The sequence below is a fragment of the Symphalangus syndactylus genome, chromosome 5 (assembly GCF_028878055.3).
Source record: "Symphalangus syndactylus isolate Jambi chromosome 5, NHGRI_mSymSyn1-v2.1_pri, whole genome shotgun sequence".
In the NCBI taxonomy this organism is placed as follows: domain Eukaryota; kingdom Metazoa; phylum Chordata; class Mammalia; order Primates; family Hylobatidae; genus Symphalangus; species Symphalangus syndactylus.
The window spans coordinates 84,094,866-84,110,881 of NC_072427.2; the positions used below are offsets into that span (position 1 = coordinate 84,094,866).

The 16,016-nt window shown below is 44.3% G+C and overlaps 1 protein-coding gene across 3 annotated transcripts in view; it reads right to left on the reverse strand.

Moving 5' to 3' along the window:
- The window catches only part of PRMT2 (protein arginine methyltransferase 2), a 56,217-nt gene extending 40,678 nt beyond the window's left edge, over positions 1-15,539 (reverse strand). The window contains exon 1 of one of the 3 annotated variants that reach the window (XM_063640417.1): positions 15,368-15,539. The gene's annotated coding sequence lies outside the window, so the exon portion shown is untranslated. The remainder of the gene's footprint in view (positions 1-15,367) is intronic. The other 2 variants (XM_063640418.1, XM_063640419.1) reach the window with 2 other exon arrangements.
- Between the last annotated feature and the right edge of the window lie 477 nt (positions 15,540-16,016).

Consider the following 16,016-nt stretch of genomic DNA (forward strand, 5'->3'; position numbering starts at 1 on the left):
CTTATGCAGCAATAGTAACCAGAACAGAATCGGGTACTTTGAAGTGGGATGCTACCATGACAAAAGCCAAAAAATGTTGCGGGTTGGCTGTGGGACTCAGCCCCAGAGAGGAGGCTGGCAGGCATGAGAAGGCAGCTGGCAAGGGACAGAGGAAAAGCAAGGAAATATTCTGGAAGTGAAGGAAAGAAGGCTCTTGTCATTGAATGACTGGCTTCTTTCACCTGTACATCATGAGGAATGATTAGGGAGAGAGGCACTGGAGAAGGAATGATGGGGTTTTCAAACAGAACTTATAAAAACATGAAGGAGCCAGGATTTGCTGGGCTCAAAAATGAAACTAATTTTCATCCCCAGTTTCTCCCAGCAGAAGATTCTCAAAGAATGAAAGGGCTCAGGGCAACGGTGGGACCCGCAGCCCTGTAGGGAATATGTGGGTTCAGAGCAGACATGAAGCCAAGAGTGGGATTCTAAAACCCTCCATTAAGATGCAGAAAGAGTTCAATTGGTGTCTCACCAGCCTTTTCAGATGCAAAGGACCTCCCAGGGATGGTACCCATGTGCCTCCCAGGCCCCTATTAAGGAGACCTTCTGGGAATCTTAACAGCATTTTTCCACAACAGCCTCACACGAAGCCCCAAATAGGAAATAGTCTATTTAAAAGAGATCTGGGGTGCAGGTTTTGTCTAATGGAGTGAACATCAATACAATTTATAGAAAACCCACAAAGTTATTAAAGGAATTGTACTAGAAAAATAAAAGCAGCCCGTGTTTGTGGTTGAGCAGTCTTCTTAGCCTGTAGAAATTCAGGGGCCCACTGGCCTCCTTTCATTTTGTACTATCTGGTTCTTTTAATCCAAGCTGGCTTTTATTTTCTTCTCAGGTACCTAGAGAATCAGTCCCTGGAGCAACACTGGGCCCTAATTGCAGACTTGTTGACCTGAGTCAGATTGGATTTCAGAATCTCTGCAGACTGCCTGCTTTTTGCCTCAGTTTCCCCCTTCTGAGTGGCAGGGGCCAAGGTGTCTGTCCTATCTCCATCCCCAATAGACATAGGGTGAAGAGGTGGGGTCAGGTGCTTGGCTCTTCAGGTCACAAGTCTGTGGACTGAGAAGGAAACACATTGAAGAGTCTGTGCCTGAGGAGCTGTGCCCATGGAGCCTCACCCCCGCATGGACCTGGTTAGGTGGTGAGACCTGGAGCTCTGGCTGCCATGATGATATGAAACCATGGGTGTCTGGGTGAGTCTATTTTGCATGTGTAGGGGGTGCAGCCAGAGGGCAGAATGTATTTTCCAAAGTTGGTCATAGTGATGTCTGCAATCCTCCCCACATGCTCTTCCTTCTCTTGCCATTTCTCCGTCAAGAAGTGGAGTCTGGCTGGGCATGGTGGCTCATGCCTGTAATCCCAACATTTTGGAAGGCTAAGGCAAGTGGATCGCTTGAGGCCAGGAGTTCGAGCAGCCTGGCCAACATGGTGAAACCCCATCTCTACTAAAATTACAAAAATTAGCCAGGTGTGGTGGCACATGTCTGTAATCCCAGCTACTCAGGAGCTGACGTACAAGAATCACTTGAATCCTAGAGAAGGAGGCTTCAGTGAGCTGAGATTGCACCACTGCACTCCAGTCTGGGCAATGAGCGAGACTCTGTTTCAAAAACAAAAACCAAAAAAAAGCAGAGTCCAAGCACCTCCTTGATTCCTCCTGCTCCGATCCACGACAGCAGCATTTCATGTGGTTGGGACTTGGACTCTGGAGGCAGGCCCAGGTTCAAATCCTGGCTTTGACACTGAGTGATACAACCTGGGTGAACTACTCTGAGCCTCAGTTTCCCCCATCGTGATGAAGAAACATGTGTTTCCTATGCAGGCTGAGGCTCGGAAGGCTGCTAAGCTCCTTTCCCCGCTAAGGGGAGGTCCTCATTTATGCCATTGCCCGGGTTTCCTTTGCGTGTGACTTATCACACGGTGCTCTAGAGCCCTGTCCTTGGAGACTCACACCCCTGTGACCAGGATGAGGTCAGGGCTGTGCTTAATCAGGTGACTGTCCAAGGAGCCCCCTTCCACCTCCAGAGTTCAGAACTCAGTGTCTTACCTGCCTCCCAGGAACCAGAGCACACTGAATACGCAGGGCTTGGCAGGGCACCTGACGGCCAACATGTTGGGGGGCATTGGAGCACACAAATCAACACTCCAGGGGCAGGAGTGGTTGTCACTTGAGTTGCAAAATCTAAGGACCCTAAAAGAGTCCCTGTGAGGCCTGGCCCCTTGGTGTGCTGAGCAACTGACCCGTCCCCGACACTCTCCTACCCAAAGAGGCCTCTGGAGCCTTCCTACGGCCAAGGGACCTGGCCAGCTGCACAGTCTGAGGACAGAGCGAGCTCAGCCAGGGCTCCGTGAACAGGTGTCCTTCTGTGGTCATCATCACAGGCAGCAGCAAGGTCAGGGTGGGGCATCAGCATGGGGTGTGCACTCTCTCATCCTGGGCATCTGAGTTTTTTGTTTTAAAAGTTGTGATCACCAAGATGCTGTCCTTGTCTGCCGCTGCATCTCATGGTCCCCGCTGTGGGGAGATGCACAGCCAAGTGGGCCTCAGCTGGGGAAGGGAGGTGCATGCATGCGACTCAGGCAAACACGGCCCCTGGGCCTCGTTCCAGGGAGCCCCAAAGGCAGAGTTCAGAAGATTGCAATTTTCTAAATTAATACACAATAACAGATAATTAATTTTAAATGTTGAACTTAATACATATGTTACAGGAATTACATCAAATTATTTGATTTTATTATGGAGTCTCTCTTAAGTTTTAATTCCAAAAATAGTTTATTCTTCCTATGATTTAAATTTTATTTACATTAGCACTCAATAGAACTACTAGATGCTAAATATACTTGTGGATGTATTCCAGTTACACTAAAAATTGAAATATAGTGCCAGGTTTTTCACAGTGTTTTTAACTTGAAGTTTGTTTTTCACAAGCAAAAGAGGTTATTGTTCTGCAGTAGCAAAACTGCTAGGGATTGAGCTTCCAGATTTTTTTAAATTTTATTTATTTTTATATGTATATATATTTTTAGACGGAGTTTCATTCTTGTTGCCCAGGCTGGAGTGCAATGGTGTGGTCTCAGCTCACTGCAACCTCTGCCTCCCGGGTTTAAGCGATTCTCCTGCCTCAGCCTCCCCAGCAGCTGGGATTACAGGCGCCTGGCTAATTTTTTTTGTATTTTTAGTAGAGATGGGGTTTTACCGTGTTGGCCAGGCTGGTCTTGAACTCCTGACCTCAGGTGATCTGCCCACCTCAGCCTCTCAAAGTGCTAGGATTATAGGCATGAGCCACTGTGCCCAACCGAGTTTCCAGATTTTAGGTTCTCAGCTTTCCTCTTCTCTCATATGTTTGGTATGTTCTTTATTTAAATCTCTAAAATAAAATAACTCATTTCCACCTCCTGGGTTGTTGTTGTGGAGGTGGTTCAATTCCACAAAGGCATTTTTACAGTCAAGGCGTATGCATCCTCACTTGTTAAGTAGAGTTTGTTTGTTTGTTTTTGTTTGTTTTTTTGAGACAGAATCTCTGTGACCCAGGCTGGAGTGCAGTAGCAGGATCTCTGCTCACTGCAACCTCCGTATCCCGAGTTCAAGGGATCCTCCTGTCTCAGCCTCCCAAGTAGCTGGGACTACAAGCATGCGCCACCACGCCTGGCTAATTTTTGTATTTTTAGTAGAGACAGGGTTTCACCATGTTGCCCAGGCTGGTCTCAAACTCCTGACCTCAAGTGATCCACCTGTCTCAGCCTTCCAAAGTGCTGGGATTGCAGATGTGAGTTAAGTAGTTTGAACAATCAGTTGATTAGGCTTCTGTGGCTGCTCATTTGTGCATGTGGCCAAGCACTGTGCTGTCCTGGCCCACAGCATCCGACAGGAAGGGACGGGCTGTAAGACGTGGGATCTTCTGAAGTCGTCAAATGAAAAACACTCGTGTTGAGTGAAAACAGAAATAGGCTAACCCTATGATTTTTTAAAAATTTAAACCTGACATGATTTTATTGCAAATTTCCAAGAATCCTTAAAAGTTATAAAAAGCATAATCAAAATAAATATCTGTGACAGAGTTCTACAAAAGACAAAACTCAGTTTTCCTTTTGAGATCTTGCCCCAGCATCAGTTCAAACACTTCCTCTCATATTTCACCAAGACTCAGTTCCTGAGCAAGAAACCACAGGCACAGCAAGTGCCATGAAAAGCGCCTTTGTGTGGGGTGGGCTCTTCACACTCCAATCTCCACTTCCTTCTCAAAGCTTCGAAAAAAGTTGGAAAATGAAAACAAAAGCCCTGCTGTGCTGAGCTGGGCTCTGGCGTTGCCATGGACCCAGGGCAAGCAGCGGTGCTCCTGCTCTGCCCCGGCTCAGCTCATGCTGGGCCTGCACTTCTGGAAGGCAGCACGGACTTCGGAAGGACTGGTTAGAACCCAAATGAATTAATGGAATTTGACATGGTTCAAAAATAATAAAACGTGATACCCATGAAATGCTGATATTCCGTCTCAATTTGCCAGACTGGGGGCCCCCTCGATTTAGAGTATTCTAAAGTAGCCGGTAGGTTCACTCTGCCCTTTTAGACCTCATATATCTGGCTCAGAAAGAAGTCTCTGTCCCTCTGCTATTTGCTGTTCTTTGCTTTGCCCAGTCTGACTCCTGCCAGTTCCAGGTTCCGCAGACAAGAACAGTAACTTTTATAATAATAATAATGACTCCTAAGTGAGTGCATTGGGCCCTTCATGTGTGTCTGTATGTGTGCACATGTGTGTGCGCGTCAATTTCCGGGCCCTTCGTGTGTGTCTGTATGTGTGCACATGTGTGTGCGCGTCAATTTCCGGGCCCTTCGTGTGTGTCTGTATGTGTGCACATGTGTGTGCGCGTCAATTTCCGGGCCCTTCGTGTGTGTCTGTATGTGTGCACATGTGTGTGCGCGTCAATTTCCGGGCCCTTCGTGTGTGTCTGTAGGTGTGCACATGTGTGTGCGCGTCAATTTCCGGGCCCTTCGTGTGTGTCTGTACGTGTGCACATGTGTGTGCGCGTCAATTTCCGGGCCCTTCGTGTGTGTCTGTACGTGTGCACATGTGTGTGCGCGTCAATTTCCGGGCCCTTCGTGTGTGTCTGTACGTGTGCACATGTGTGTGCGCGTCAATTTCCGGGCCCTTCGTGTGTGTCTGTACGTGTGCACATGTGTGTGCGCGTCAATTTCCGGGCCCTTCGTGTGTGTCTGTACGTGTGCACATGTGTGTGCGCGTCAATTTCCGGGCCCTTCGTGTGTGTCTGTATGTGTGCACATGTGTGTGCGCGTCAATTTCCGGGCACTTCGTGTGTGTCTGTATGTGTCCACATGTGTGTGCGCGTCAATTTCCTTTACTCCTCTGACAGCCCTCTCGGAGTGCAGCTTTTTTTCTCTCTTTTACTCAGCTTGAGAAAGGTTGTCTTTTGACAAGTTTTGTTCAGAGGTCACATCTGAACTCAGCTCCAAGGCTCCAGCACCCAAGCCCTGACCCCATGGCTGCCTGCTGGCTGGGAGTGACATTCTCTAGAACAGGAAAGGCAGTGAGTTCTCATTGCATCAATACTCGCATTTGCTACAACAGAAGCTTTTTGTCTCTTCTTCACATTCCTTTAGAACACAAGCCTCCTTTTCTGCTTGTGGCCATCGGTCACTGGAATCAGCCTCGTGAGTGGCTTGGTGGCGGATGGCACCGTCCTTTGTGGGAGAAAACAATGTTGCTGCCCAGGCCTTTCTGGAATGACCTCTTCCCACCCCCTGACCAGCCCCAGCAAGGCCCAGGGCTGGCTGCCTAGTTGATTGGAGCCAAGAGTTTGCTGAATGGATGAAGGGAGAAGGGACATCCAAGTGACTGAAGAAGATCTTAACAGAAGATTTATATATTCAAATAGAGGCCCCTACTGAGCCACAAGCTCCTTGGTGCTCTGGCCTGGGCAGGCAGCACTGTTGCTTTTGAAGGACAGCCCCTTCCTGTCATGGCAGGTCATCGTCTGGGAACCTGGAGCTACATCAACTCATTTCCCTCCATCTGCAGAGTAGACAGAGGGTGAACCACACGGGTGCCTTTGGCATTCAAGGTGCGGTAGACTAGACACCATGGGCCTTGAGCCTCCATCACCCCCTCCCAATTATCTCCAAAGTTTCACAGGCTGCAATGCCAGGCAGCTCTCCACAACGCCATGACCACTAGTCAAGTGATAGCTCTTGGCCACAGAGTCATGGCAGCGTTGCTTACAATGGCACCCTTCTTCCCAAGCCAAAGAGTGCATGGTCTCACTCTCCTGGGAAACACTGTGGTGATCGCTCTCCAGCAACCAGCTGCCTGTTGGCACCCTTGTTGTCTCCTTAAGCTTTTTTATTATGGGGAGGAAGAGGTAGTACACATTGTTTTACAGGTGGACTAGTGACATTTGTGATGTCTTATTATACTACTTTGGGGATTTTATATCTTCAGAAAGTAACTACTCATTTTTGGTTTCCAGTTCAACATGTAAGGAGCTATGAAATCTTTGCTCCATCCTAACAGCAAGTAAAAAGCTGAACAAACTGAAAAATTAACAGCCCCTCTTAGATCCAGTAGAGAAGTGAGGTCACAGGACAAACTATTGTTCCCAGCATTGGAAAGACAGACAGGTGGGGAGAGAGAATCACAACTCATCTCCAGCGGAAACCTCCAGTGCCAGGGTAGGAAAACCTGAAAAATTGCTGGAGGCTCAGTGTGGCAAGTCTGAGGGACAAAAGCCTCCAGGGGGACCCCCGTCCTGAGGGCCCCTACACTTTTGTGAATTTTACCTCCAGGAGCTCGACCAGGTCCTCACAGTGAAGATTGGAGAAAAATCCCCTTGTGCTTCAGCAGGGGGAAGAAAAAAGGAAACATCTTGACATAGGGCATTCTGTTCTTAACAATGCCTGTCCTTGAGAGTCTATTTTATCCCAGCCAAACTGGCTGGGTTACATCACAGCCTGACCTACCAACTCCAGGCGGCTCTGGACTTTCATGCAGGTGAAGAGAAATACACAATTTCAGCCCCCTACAGCCATCCTGTCCCACTTACAGATGGGAGAGCACTTGTGAAGGTCACAATTCAGGGGGGCAGGGTCACCACAGACCTAGACCTACTCATAGGACTGTAGAATGCTTCCCTCCCCCGCACCTACCACCACATCACTAAAGGTCTTTTTACAGCAGTTCCTTCTAGCCGGATTTCATTTCCAGCCTTCAGAAAACATTACAAGGCACACTAAAAGACAAAAACTAGTTTGAAGAGCCTAAAAAAGCCTCACAAGCAGAGTCAGATATGGCAGGAATGCTGAAATTATCAAACCAGGAATTTTGAAAAGCTATGAGTAATATGTTAAGGGATTTAACAGAAAAAGCAGATGGCATGCAAGAGTGGATAGGCAACAAAAGCAGAAAGATGGAAATTCTAAGAAATAATCAAAAGTAAATGCTAGAATTTGAAAGCCATTGTAACAGAAATGAAGAACCCCTTTGATGGAGTCATCAGTAGACTCATGGCTGAGGAAAAAATCTGAGAGCTTGCAAACATGACAATAAAAACTTCCAAAACAAAGAGAATAAAAACCGGGCGGGAAAAGCAGAACATAATATCCTAGAACTATGGGATAGCTGCAAAAGGTGTAACATACACATAATGAGAATAAAAGGAGAAGAAAGAGAGAAAGGAACAGAAGCAATACGTGAAGCAATAATGACTGAGAATTTCCCCAAGATTAATGTGAGATACCAAATCACAGATCCAGGAAGCTCAGAGAACACAAATAAGATAAATGCCCCTCCCCCAAAACTAGGCATATCATATTCAAGCTTCACAAAATCACAGTTAAAGGAAAAATCTCAAAAGAAACCAGAGAAAATAAACACCTTACCATAGAGAAGCACAATAAAAATTACATCTAACTTCTCCTCGAAAACTATGTAAGCAAGAAGAAGATGGAATGAAATAGAGTCATATATCACTTAATGATGGGGATACATACTGAGAAGTGTTTCATTAGGCAATTTTGTCCTTATGCGAACATCATACAGTGCAGGTACACAAACCTAGCTGGTACAGCCTGCTATACACCTAGGCTGTATGATACAGCCTGTTGCTTCTAGGCTACAAACTTGTCCAATATGTTACTACTGGATACTGTAGGCAATGAAACACAATGATAAATATTTTTATATCTAAACGTAGAAATGGTACAGTAAAAATATGATATAAAAGATTTTAAATGTTATAACCATATAAGGCATTTACGATGAACGGAGTTTGCAGTACTGGAAGTTGTTCTTGGTGAGTTAGTGCTTGAGTGGTGAATGAATGTGAATGCCCAGGACATTACTGTACTCTACTGCAGACTTATAAGCACCACTGTACTCTACTGTAGGCTTATAAGCACTGTACACTTAAGCTATGCTAAATTTATTTATTTACTTATTTATTTATTTTAGAGACAAGGTCTCACTGCGTTGCCCAGGCTGTTCTTGAACACCAGGCTCTTCTGAACTCAAGCAATCTTCCTGCCTCGGCCTCCCAAAGTGCTAGGATTAGAAGCTTAAGCCTCTGCAGCCAGTCATACATTAAATTTATTTAAAAATATTTAAAATATCCTTGCCAGGCATGGTGGCTTACATCTATAATCCCAGCACTTTGGGAGGCCAAGGTGGGTGGATCACTTGAGGTCAGGAGTTCGAGACCAGACTGACCAACATGGTGAAACCCTGTCTCTACTAAAAATACAAAAATCAGTCGGGTTTGGTGGCACACGCTTGTAATCCCAGCTGCTTGGGAGGCTGAGGCAGGAGAATCGCTTGAATTCGGGAGGTGGAGGTTGTAGTGAGCCAAGATTGCACCACTGCACTCCAGCCTGGGCAACCGAGCAAGACTCTGTCACAAAAACAAAAACAAAATTATTATTTCTTCAATAATAAATTAAACTTAGCTTACCATAACTTATTTACTTTACAAACTTTTTTTCTCATTGACTCATTTGTAATAACACTTAGCTTAAAATACAAACACATTGGCCGGGCGCGGTGGCTCACGCCTGTAATCCCAGCACTTTGGGAGGCCGAGGTGGGCAGATCACGAGGTCAGGAGATCGAGACCATCCTGGCTAACACGGTGAAACCCCGTCTCTACTAAAGATACAAAAAATTAGCCGGGCGCTGTGGCAGGCGCCTGTAGTCCCAGCTACGCGGGAGGCTGAGGCAGGAGAATGGCGTGAACCCCGGGGGGCAGAGCCTGCAGTGAGCCAAGATCGCGCCACTGCACTCCAGCCTGGGTGAAAGAGCGAGACTCCGTCTCAAAAAAAAAAAAAAAAAAAAAAAAAAATACAAACACGTTGTATAGCTATACAAAAATATTTTCTTTCTTTATATCCTTAATCTATATGCTTGTTTCTATTTTTAACAATTTTTAAATTTTTTACTTTTCAAACTTTTTTTTTTAACTGAAACACAAACACATTAGCCTAAGCCTACACAGGTCAGAACCATCAATATCACTGTCTTCCAACTCTATACCACATCTTTTCCCCCGGAAGATCTTCAAGGACAATAAGACATATGGAGCTGTCATTCTCTATGATAACAGCACCTTGTTCTAGAATATGTCCCAAAGGACCTGCTCGAGGCTATTTTACTGGTAACTAACTGTTAACTAACTTTACATAGATAGATAGATGATAGATGATAGATAGATAGATGGATAGATAGATAGATAGATAGATAGATAGATAGATAGATAGATAGATGAGTACCATCTAAAATAATACAATGTATTGTATAGTAAATACATAAACCAGTAAGATGGTCATTTATGATCATTGTCAAGTATTATGTATCGTACATAAGTTAATGTACGATACTTTTATGTGACTGGTAGCACAGTAGGTTTGTTGACACCACTATAACCACAAACACATGAGTAATGCATTGCACTATGATGTTATGATGGCTACAACATCACTAGGCAACAGAAATTTTTCAGTTCCATTATAATCTATGAGACTACCATCGCATATGCAATTTGTCATTGACCAAAATGTTGTTACATGACACATGGTTATATTTAAAGTGTTGTAAAAATAAACCCTCTGATATGGTTTGGCTGTGTTCCCACCCATATCTCATCTTGAATCATAATCCCCATGTGTCATGGGAAGGACCTGGTGGGAGGTAATTAAATCATAGGGGGAAGTTACCTCCATGCTGCTGTTCTCATGATAGTGAATGAGTTCTCATGAGATCTGAAGGTTTTATAAGGGGCTTTTTCCTCTTTTGTTCGGCACTTCTCCTTGCTGCCTCCATGTGAAGAAGGATGTGTTTGCCTCCCCTTCTGCCATGGTTGTAAGTTTCCTGAGGCCTCTCCAGCCATGCTAAACTGTGAGTCAATTAAACCTCTTTCCTTTATAAATTACCCAGTCTCAGGTATGTCTTTATTAGCAGTGTAAGAACAGACTAATACACCCACCAACCTAGAATTCTGTGGTCTGCAAAACTGTCCTTCAAAAGTAAAGGAGAAATAGACTTTCTGAGACAAACAAACATTGTTGCTAATAGATCTGAAGAAATGTTAAAAGAAGTTCTCCAGAGAAAAGGAAAATGATATTTTAGAAACTCAGGTCTAAGCTAATATCATGATGACAGGATCAAATCCACACATATTAATACTAACCTTGAATGTAAATGGGCTAAATCCCCACTTAAAGGACTCAGAGTGGCAAGCTCAGTAAAGAACCAAGACCCAATAGTATGCTGTCATCAAGAAACCCATCTCACATGCAACGACACTCACTGGCTCAAAATAAAGGGATGGGTAAAAATCTACCAAGCAAATGGAAAACTGAAAAAAGTAGGAGTTGCAATCCTAATTTCAGGCAAAAAAGATTTTAAACCAACAAAACTCAAAAAAGACAAAGAAGGGCATACAAAATGGTAAAGGGTTCAGTTCAACAAGAAGACCTAACTATCCTAAATATATATATATATATATATATATATATATATATATATATATATTTCATAAAGCAAGTTCTTAGAGCACTTCAAAGAGACTTATACTCCCACACAATAATAGTGGGAGACTTCAACACCCTGCTGACAGTACTAGACAGATCACTGAGGCAGAAAATTACCAAAGATACTCAGGACCTAAGCTCAGCACTGGGGTAAATGGACCTGATAGACATCTACAGAACTCTCCACCCTAAAGCAACAGAATATACATTCTTGTCATCACCACATGCATACTCTAAAATCAACCACATAATGAGACATAAAACACTCCTCAGCAAGGGCAAAACAACTAAAATCATAACAACCACTCTTTTGGGCCACAGCACAAGACAATTGCTCAAGGCCAGGCAGGGTGGCTCATGCCTATGATCTCAACACTTTGGGAGGCCAGGCGCGGTGGCTCACGCTTGTAATCCCAGCACTCTGGGAGGCTGAGGTGGGCGGATCACGAGGTCAAGAGATCGAGACCACGGTGAAACCCCGTCTCTACTAAAAATACAAAAAAATTAGCCGGGCGTGGTGGCGGGCGCCTGTAGTCCCAGCTACTCGGAGAGGCTGAGGCAGGAGAATGGCGTGAACCCGGGAGGCGGAGCTTGCAGTGAGCCGAGATTGCGCCACTGCACTCCAGCCTGGGCGACAGAGCGAGACTCCGTCTCAAAAAAAAAAAAAAAAAAACCACTTTGGGAAGCTGAGGCGAGTGGATCACTTGAGGTCAAGAGTTTAAGACCAGCCTGTCCAACATGGTGAAACCCTGTCTCTACTAAAAATACAAAAATGAGCCAGGTATGGTGGCACATGCCTGTAATCCCAGCTACTCAGGAGGCTGAGGTGGGAAGATTGCTTGAACCCAGGAGGTGGAGGTTGCAGTGAGCCGAGATTGCCTCTCTGCACTCCAGCCTGGGTAATGGACTGAAATTCCATCTCAAAAAAAGAAAAAGAAAGAAAGAAAATTGCTCAAAACCATACAATTATATGAAAATTGAACAACCTGCTCCTGAATGACCTTTGGGTAAATAAAGAAATTAAGGCAGAAATCAAGAAGTTCTTTGAAACTAACAAAAACAAAGGTACAACATTAACTAGAGTCTCTTGGACACAGCTAAGGCAGTGTTAAGAGGGAAATTTTTAGCAATAAATGTCCACATCAAAAAGTTAGAATGCTCGCGATCAAACAACCTAACACCACGACTAGAAGAACTAGAGAACCAAGAGCAAATCAACCCCAAAACTAGCAGAAGACAAGAAATAACCAAAATCAGAGCTGAACTAAGGGAGGCTGAGACAGAAAAAACCATCCAAAAGATCAACAAATCCAGGGGTTGGTTTTTTAAAAAAATTAATAAAATAGACCACTAGCTAATAAAGAAGAAAAGAGAGAAGATCCAAATAAACACAATTAGAAATGACAAAGGGGATATTACCACTAACCTCACAGAAGTACGAATAACCAGCCGGGCACGGTGGCTCACGCTTGTAATCCCAGCACTTTGGGAGGCCGAGGCGGGCGGATCACGAGGTCAGGAGATTGAGACCACAGTGAAACCCCGTCTCTACTAAAAAATACAAAAATTAGCCGGGTGTGGTGGCGGGCACCTGTAGTCCCAGCTACTCGGAGAGGCTGAGGCAGGAGAATGGCGTGAACCCGGGAGGCGGAGCTTGCAGTGAGCCCAGATTGCGCCACTGCACTCCAGCCTGGGCGACAGAGTGAGACTCCGTCTCAAAAAAAAAAAAAAAAAAAGAAGTACGAATAACCATCAGAGAATGTTATGAACACCTCTATGCAAACTAGAAAATTTGGAAGAAATGGATACATTCCTGGATATATACACCCTCCCAAGACTGAACCAGGAATAAATTGATTCCCTGAACAGATCAATAACAAGCTCTGAAATTGAATCAGGAATAAATAGGCTACTAACCAAAAAAAGTCCAGGACCAGATGGATTCACAGCTGTATTCTACCAGAGGTACAAAGAAGAGCTAGTACCATTCCTACTGAACCTATTCCAAAAAATCGAGGAGGGGGGACCCTCCCTAACTCATTCTATGAGGCCAGCATCATCATAATACCAAAATCTGGCAGAGACACAACAAGAAAAAAAGAACTTTAGGCCAAAATCCTGGATGAACATCGATGCAAAAATCCTCAACAAAATACTAGCAAACACAGCAGCACATCAAAAAGCTTATCCACCATGATCAAGGAGGCTTTATCCCTGGGATGCAAGGTTAGATCAACATAGGCAAATCAATAAATGTGATTTATCAAACAAACAGAACTAAAGACAAAAACCACATGATCATCTCAATAGATGCAGAAAAGCCTCTTGATAAAATTCAACACCATTTCATGTTAAAAACTCTCAATAGGCCGGGCGCGGTGGCTCACGCCTGTCATCCCAGCACTTTCGGAGGCCAAGACAAGCGGATCACGAGGTCAGGAGATCGAGACGATCCTGGCTAACATGGTGAAACCCCGTCTCTACTAAAAATACAAACAATTAGCCGGGCGCAGTGGCGGGCGCCTGTAGTCCCAGCTACTTGGGAGGCTGAGGCAGGAGAATGGTGTGAACCCACGAGGCGGAGCTTGCAGTGAGCCAAGGTCGCGCCACTGCACTCCAGCCTGGGTGAAAGAGCGAGACTCCGTCTCAACAACAACAACAACAAAAAAAAAAACAAAAAAAAACAAAAAAACTCTCAATAAACTAGATATTGAAGGAACATACCTCAAAATAATAAAAGCCATCTATGACAAACCCACTGCCAACATCATACTAAATGGGCAAAAGCTGGAAGCACTCCCCTCGAAAATTGGCACAAGACAAGAATGCCCTTTCTCACCACTCCTATTCAAAATAGTATTGGAAGTCCTGGCCAGAGCAATCAGGCAAAAGAAAGAAATAAAGGGCATCTAAATAGAAAGAGAGGAAGTCAGACTAACACTGTGAACAACAATCAATATACAGAAATACATGTAACATCCAAAACTATAAAAACCCTGGAAGACAACCTAGGTAATACCATTAAGGACATAGGAATGGGCAAATATTTCATGATAAAGACACCAAAAGCAATTGCAACAAAAGCAAAAATTGACAAATGTGATCTATTTAATTAAACTAAAGAGCTTCTGCACAGCACACACACACACAAAAAACTATCAACAAAGTAAACAGAATGGGAGAAAATTTTCGCAAACCACGCCTCTGACAAAGATTTGATATCCAGCATCTATAAGGAACTTAAACAAATCTACACACACAAAAAACCCCAATCCCATTAAAAAGTGGGTAAAGGACATGAACACTTTTCAAAAGAAGACATACATGTGGCCAAAAAGCATATGAAAAAAAACAACTCAACATCACTGATGACTGTTAGAGAAATGCAAATCAAAACCACAGTGAGATACCATCTCCCATCAGTCAGAATGGCTACTATTAAAAAGTCAAAAAATGGCCACGCACAGTGGCTTACACCTGTAATCCCGGCACTTTGGGAGGCCGAGGTGGGCGGATCACCTGAGTTAGGAGATCAAGACCAGCCTGGTCAACATGGTGAAACCCCATCTCTATTAAACAAATACACAAATTAGCTGGGCGTGGTGGCACGTGCCTGTAATCCCAGCTACTCAGGAGGCTGAGGCAGGAGAATTGCTTGAACCCAAGAGGTGGAGGTTGCAGTGAGCCAAAATCGAGGCACTCCAGACTGGGCGACAGAAAGAGACTCCGTCTCAAAAAACAAAACAGAAAAAAGTAACAAAATAACAGGTGCTGCCAAGGTTACGGAGAAAAAGGCATGCTTGTACACTGTTGGCGGGAATGTAAATTAGTTCAATCGTTGTGGAAAACAGTGTGGTGATTCCTTAAAGACATAAAAACAAAATTACCACTCAACCCAGCAATCCTGTTACTGGGTATATACCCAAACGAATATAAATCATTCCATCATAATGACACATGCATGTGGATGTTCATTACAGCACTATTCACAGTAGCAAAGGCATGGAGTCAACCTAAATGCCCATCAGTGGTAGACTCGGTAAAGAAAATGTGGTACATACACACCATGAAATATTATGCAAGCACAAAAAGAACAAGAACATGTCCTTTGCAGGAATATAGGCAAACTATCGAAAGCAAACTAATGCAGGAACAGAAAACCAAATACCACATATTCTCAGTTTTAAGTGGGAGCTAAATGATGAGAACACATGGACACATAGAGGGGAACAATAGACACTGGGGCTTACTGGAGGGTGGAAGGTGAGAGGAGGGAGAGAATCATAGACTTACTCCAAAATCCCAGAGGTCTGTGCTGCAATTCTCCTACGGGTGCTTGTCAGAGGGTCCACACTGCATTTCAGTGTGCCACAGACACTTCAAATATCACTGGATCTACCGAATCCTACGAGCAAAGTGGTAAAGCAGCTTGCATTACAGCCTAAACTTTCTCTGACCCCCATTTGAAACTTCCAGCCTCATAGGCTGAAAGTAGCACATGCAAATATAATAAATGTTGTATCTAAAATCCCCAAAGCCCAACTGAATATTGTGTTTCTTTTTCACAGGAGGTGGTGCAAAATACATCAACTTGTTTTTCACTTGGAGGGGATATTTCAACATATGCCACACCTCTGAACCTGCTAGAAACTTCACTGAGGTGGAGGGCCCCTAAGTTTTGTGGAGATCATCTCCCACCTTTGCTACTTCCTCTTTTTAAGATTCAATAAGCATAACATTGTCAATATTAGCGGACCAGTGTAATGTTGTGTGAACTGACAAGATGACTAGATCTCTGCAGACAATATCATTGCATAGAGCAGAAGAACTGGCATGTCCTTCAGGCAACACTGTGAGTGTATACTGTTCACCCTGTCAGGTAAAAGTAAACTGCTTCTGGTGGTCCTTGAAAATTGGTTTGAGAAAAAAGCATTAGTAAGAT